Source organism: Astatotilapia calliptera, chromosome 10 (genome assembly GCF_964374335.1).
Source record: "Astatotilapia calliptera chromosome 10, fAstCal68.1, whole genome shotgun sequence".
NCBI lineage: Eukaryota > Metazoa > Chordata > Actinopteri > Cichliformes > Cichlidae > Astatotilapia > Astatotilapia calliptera.
The window spans coordinates 33176147-33182146 of NC_137431.1; the positions used below are offsets into that span (position 1 = coordinate 33176147).

General features: G+C 39.9%; 1 non-coding gene across 1 annotated transcript; it reads right to left on the reverse strand.

Moving 5' to 3' along the window:
• Nucleotides 1-3839: 3839 nt before the first annotated feature.
• On the reverse strand, nt 3840-3932 carry trnai-uau (transfer RNA isoleucine (anticodon UAU)). Its single transcript is given in 2 exon segments — nt 3840-3875; nt 3895-3932. It is a non-coding gene; the product is annotated as a tRNA-Ile (tRNA).
• Nucleotides 3933-6000: the final 2068 nt, after the last annotated feature.

Below are 6000 nucleotides of genomic sequence, written 5' to 3' on the forward strand. Positions count from 1 at the left end.
AGAAAAGTAAAAATATAGTTAGTTGAAAACATTAAATGTTGCGGGTATTTTACAAACTGCTGAGACTGTTTGATTTTGTTTGTTCCCTCCAAATGTTAAAGTTTCATTGGGTTACATGTTGTAAAGTAAAATGTCCATTATAAGAAACTAACTGCTAAAAAGCATTGTTAGTAGCCGTGTTTCAAAGAGAAGTAAATGTTTGCTAATTCATATACATCACAGCATTTCTTTGGGTCAGTAAGTTTTATTCTGACTCCTCATGTTATGCTTAAAAACTGTTTACGCTGCAGTTTGGAGTGTCACGCTAAAATTACCTAAAGATAGCTGCAACTGCTGTGTGAATGTAGCGACTCAAGCTGAGCACTCAACACGCCAGACGTTAACCTCCCCGTCAGCCTGAAATGTACCTGAGGATGATGAACGACTGCGAGGAGACGAAACCGAACACACCAAGGAAGAAGAAAATGACCATAGAGAGAAAGTACTTCTGTTTTTAGACATTTTGCTTTTCTTCATTCCTGGAAGTTGTTCTTTCTGCAGATGCTGTTTTTTTCCCTCTTGTTTCCTTCTGTCTGTCTTTTCTCCAGACTTGGTATTTTGCCAGGAGCAACAAGGTGAATTAACAGAGGACCCTAATCCAGACGGACATGAGCCGGTGGATCCTGTCGTCCACAGGTTAGCTGAAGGCTAATCAGTAAATTCAAACTGACTGTCGGGAAGAGACGCTGCTTATCACACTCCTGAGGGAGGAAGAGCCAAAGGCATGCTAACTCATTTTATATAGAAAGAAGAACTGATGAGGTAAATGGCATTCTACAAACTGAAATTAACAATTAACATCGACTGTGAACGATCAAGCAGCCTGTTTATTGTCATCATGAATACATTTAAATAACTTTTTCTCCTGCTTTGATCACATTTTTTCAGTTTTAGTGAAGTTGAACCACAGTTTTATGACCCTACACCTGTTTTTATAGCTCCTGATACATGTCAGGTACACAACGTGACCCACTTTTAAAAACAGTCCACAGCTCGAGGTCGGAAGGACTGGTACTGCCAGCGAATCACTGCTCAGCACATTGTCACAGCAACTGATTTTTATCCTCTTATTAATTTCATCTGTTTCTAGTATAGATAAAACCTAATTGGTTTGGTGTAGGCAGTAAATGGTTTGGGCTTAACTATGAAATTGTCCCTGTTTAAAAAGCTCAGTGTAAAAGACAGACTGTGACGCCAAACAGCTTTGAAGTCCTGATATAAAGTTTCAAGCTGAGGCTTTTCTCAAAACCAAGGAATGGATACAACTCATCTGGAAATTAATTGTCAACCACAAGTTGTTAGCCAATGGGCAAACCTTATGTAATCCTACTTCTTACATTTAGAGTGACAAAATTTACTAATTGGAATGAATATTTCATGCTGTGAATTAAAATATGCTGTATAGCCCACAAAGTCATCGGTTGTTTAGTTTTACTGGACGGCTTTTGAAAGGAAAACACATAAAGGCACTTCTGCGTTGAGTTTATACTCTTTATTGCACTGAAGACTCTCAGCAACATGTGCTGAAGGCACAACCTCACTTCCAGAATGTTGGGTTGGTGTGTAAAGTGTAAATAAAAAATAGAAGTCAAAGATCTGTAAATCATGGAAACTCGTATTTTATTCACAGTAGAACAAAGCAGACAGACAAAAAGTGACATTTTGATTCTGATGGCAGCAACACATGTCGTTGAAGAAGGTAACAGTGGAAGAATTAAATCCTTCCAGTACTTACTGACATTGCTGATAAATGTAATCAGACTCAAGCTTTCAAGACCTTTCAGTAACACAATGTCCTTTTTCAGAGGCTGCCTCCTTCGGATCCACCATCTACACAGACTCTGATGTTTCAACATGTAAAAGCATTGATGGACATAACCAGCATACAATTTGATAACCCCAAATCAACTGCACACAGCTCACTCATGCGACGGAACATTCGTTCAGACAGATCCAAACCTTTGTCCCTTGCGGTTGTCTTTCTGTGTTTCGGTGCATGTTTGCCTTGTGATGATCAGTGAGTTGAGGTGGGAGGTCATCACGCTTCTTAATTCTCAGCTGCATGGCCGCAAGCAGGGAGGGGAGGAAAGCAGAGTGAAGAAGTGGAGGTTTATGAAACAAACTGATGGCTGGAACAACTGCGTAGCACATATGGCCTTAGGCAGGGAAAGACAGGAGGGGAATACAAGATGGAAGAGGAGGACTGAGAAAGGAGAAGTAAGAAGAAGAAAATGAGAGAAAAAAGCTGGCCTTACACCAAATCATCTAAAAGACACAACCTGAGGCCTGTTTCAGATTGTTTGGTTGGAAAGTCCAAAGTTTCCCCGTCAGAAAGCAGCACATCCTCGTGTCCAAAATGACCATGTCTTTTTTCCTACTGCCACAAAGGTCATCAGTGATGTTCTGCAGACGGTTATGACAAAAAGATCTTTTAAAAACAATCAGCTTTGCTTAATCCACCATTTCGGAGCTAAAATAAAAATATATAAATGGAAACAAACCATAAACCAAAATGTTCATGTCAGCTTTTTGTTTGTTCCCTTTAGAACATCCATACAAACAACCTGAAGGAAAGCTTTTAAAGAATAGCAGCGTCAAACAGACGAGCGCTTGAAGTTTGTTTTGCCAGATATTTACTTGGTTTAGGTACCAAAACCACTCAATAAAGAAGATTAGTGATTATCTTAGCAGGTTTTTACACTTTACCATGGAATCCAGTGTGTGTTTTGTACTCCTACAGTGCAGATGTTATCAGTGTGAGTTATGGTGTCACATTCTGTTGAGGGGCCTGAAAAAACATTTAATAAACCAAACTCAGGACATCCATCCATATGACCTAGTTAGAGTGTTTAGATTTAGTTTATCCAGCGGACTTCTTCACACTTTCTCTTTCCTCCTTCCAGCTATACTTAGTGTTACTCGTCCCTGTTTGTAAACTGCCACAAATCCAAACAGGGATTTAAGAGTTTTTAGTGTGTCAGCGCCTTCCTGTCCCCTCCAGATCCATTTTCTCTCTCTTTTTTTGGCCCAGTTATCCGAGGAGGATCCAGAAACCTGTCAGGCCTATCAGCACTGCCCAGCGGAGCATTGGAGCCAGACGGACAGATTGGACACAACGGGAGAAAAATGAGCAGAGACTCGTGGGTAATTTGGCGTGATGATACGATTTGATGCAACGTCTGCGACCATTTTCTTTCCCACTGAGTTTCTGTTTCTATGAGCCTGCTCTTTAATCAGGAGGCAGTTGTCTGTTAAATGGATGATTGAGTTTATGGGAAAATAGAAGATCTGTGTAGGTTCGGGGGCTGGACTGAATGAACTGGATTGAAACTAAAACTGTATGGATAAATTACTGCATAATGAGTGGATGGAAAGGCTCGATGAGTCAGTATATGAACAATGCATCACAATTGTTGTTGCTAATTTATCTTTTTTGAAGATACAACTCTGTAAAAACAAACTGAGTAGAAACAAATTGAGTTGTCAATTTCAAACAAAACAATCCTCAAACTGAAAAATTAGAATTGAATATTTAAATAGGAGGCATGCTTTTTAATGTTTGGTATCATGTGAACAGATTTGACTGTTGATCACTCATTCACTATGCTTGTTCCATCTACAATAAACACACAAATCAGAGAGCAACATGGGGTTGGAATCTTGCCCAAGGATATTTGGCATGGAGACTGGAATAGTTGGTCCCAGAAATGACAACCTGCTCTACCTCCAGAGCTACAGGCACCTCACATACTATTGTTATTTGTCTTATCTATTATAAGTAAGAACAAGCCTAAAGACACTGCTCCAGGTGAGGCTTGAACTCACAACCTCAGCATTGCTCAGCCCAGTACTGCCTATAAGTACCACGCGCTAACCGATTGCGCTACTGGAGCTTCAGGTAAACGATGTCCTGATGTATCAATCAGCAGTTTGCTTCTGTCCACTTTTGATCACCTGCTCTTATTTCACCTATTGTACCTGGAAGTTGATGATTGTCACAGAAGGATGTCACTGCTAGTGGCTTCCTGTGTGGATGAGTCCTCTCAGGAGATATGTCAAACTTAGCAACTCAGAAAACTGAACTTTACTTTGTCTGTAATGTGCTTTTTCACATCTACTGCTTTTCATTATCGAAACCTAAGCAAATTAAAGCTTTTGCTTAGTGTTTCCTGACACACTCTCTCTCTTTTGTGGTGTAAAACTAGTTTTTTAATCTAACCTGTCATGTTCCCCATAGTGAGGATTTTTAAAGCAGGTAAATGTCTGCATTTGGAGGGTTGGGGGTGATAAAGGTGGAGATCATTTTACTTCTGACACCCCTGAGAAACCTTCTGTGGTATTACTTTCCCGTTAATAATCTTTCATTAGTGTTTGATCAGGTTTCAAGAGTAAAACTACTCGATTAGGTTTACAAGGTAAACCGTTTAGATAGAAAATAAAATAACTGTAAATAAAACTAGGTTTGGGTGTAAAAAATTGTTGCTACTTTTTCTTGTTTGTAAGGATGATTTATCCCGGAGGACTGAAAAAACATCTGGTAGACCTGCAAACAGGGCGTGAAACATACTGTATCATAGTTTAATTTATATTGGTTTCAAAGTTTATTTGAGAGAAACAAATATTCAGCGAGTCTGCGTTCAAAACAGAGCCCAGTCCAATGGACATGTGGGGCATAATTAGTATAAGCCTGCACACACATGAAAAGATTAGCTTACCAAAGGTAGCTTGTTAGCATTACTAGCACCAGTTGTTTTCCTTTGTTGCATGCTAGCATCCACACACAGGTGCCAAATGTGGTTACACATCGCTTCAGTAGCACCACAACATGTTTGAACCAACATGGAACTGGAGTTTTATGTTGATAAAACATGAAGAATTCGTTTTACCAACGAATTTTTTTAGTGCTGACTAGCAGGAACACCAACATTAAAATGTATCCCTAGTCCCTCAAGACAGGTCGATCCTTCTATTGTGGCCATTTCATCTTTTGTCAAGATATCAGGCTGTGAAGTAGGAAAACTGATTAATTACTGGGCGAATCATTGCATACCCTCAATAATTTCAACTGTGTGACTTGATTAATGATAGAAGGATTGATAGTGATGAACATTAGTAGACAAAATAGACTAATGAGTGATGAGATTAATGGATTGAAGTATAGATGAATAAACATGTGGCCTGCCTGTGTGCTGTCAGAATGGATGGATGGACGAGTAAATGTTGGATGCTGTATGTGAGGATGATGGATGGAGCCCTGCTGGCTCTCCAGATTGATGGATAACAGACTGGATGGATGGTTGAACTGTAAGCATGAACCGTGAAGTGTTTCCAAAAATATTCCAGTCAGAAAAAACAAAAACTCCACCTGACAAATTTCCCAAGCGAGGAGGAGAACAATGGGAAAAGTGAGTAAGTGTGCAAATAAATAACCGAGTTCAGTGGCTTCACAAAGACATGAAGAGGATTAAGATGAGAAAAATAAACACAACACAGTATAACTCCAAAGGGTTTATGAAGAGGGCAACAGTTTGATATGAAGGAGAATAACAGGAGTGGGCATGCTGTCACAATCATGTGTGGAGAGTGTGTTTACTCTGAAAAATAATGCAGCGAGTGCTGTGTTATGATTAATCATCCCGCCTTAAGGCTGATTTTAATCGGCCGGAGATATTATGTTTTAAACAGAGATCAGAAGAAATAAAGTCTGTTGAATACATTTTTCACTCTGCATTTACTGGTCAGCTTTCTTTGAGATAACGTGAACGTGCAGTCAGTTGTAGAGAAACTCTTAGTACTGATGCACTTTGACGTATCCATCCATGCATTCTCTGCTGCTTATCCAGGTTCGGGTTTAAACAGGCACATCGGGACTTCCCTCCCCACGGCCACTTTATCCAGCTCATCTTGGGGGACACTGAAGCTGGGTCTGCCCCAGGGCTTTCTCTTCTCCCACTAAAGGGC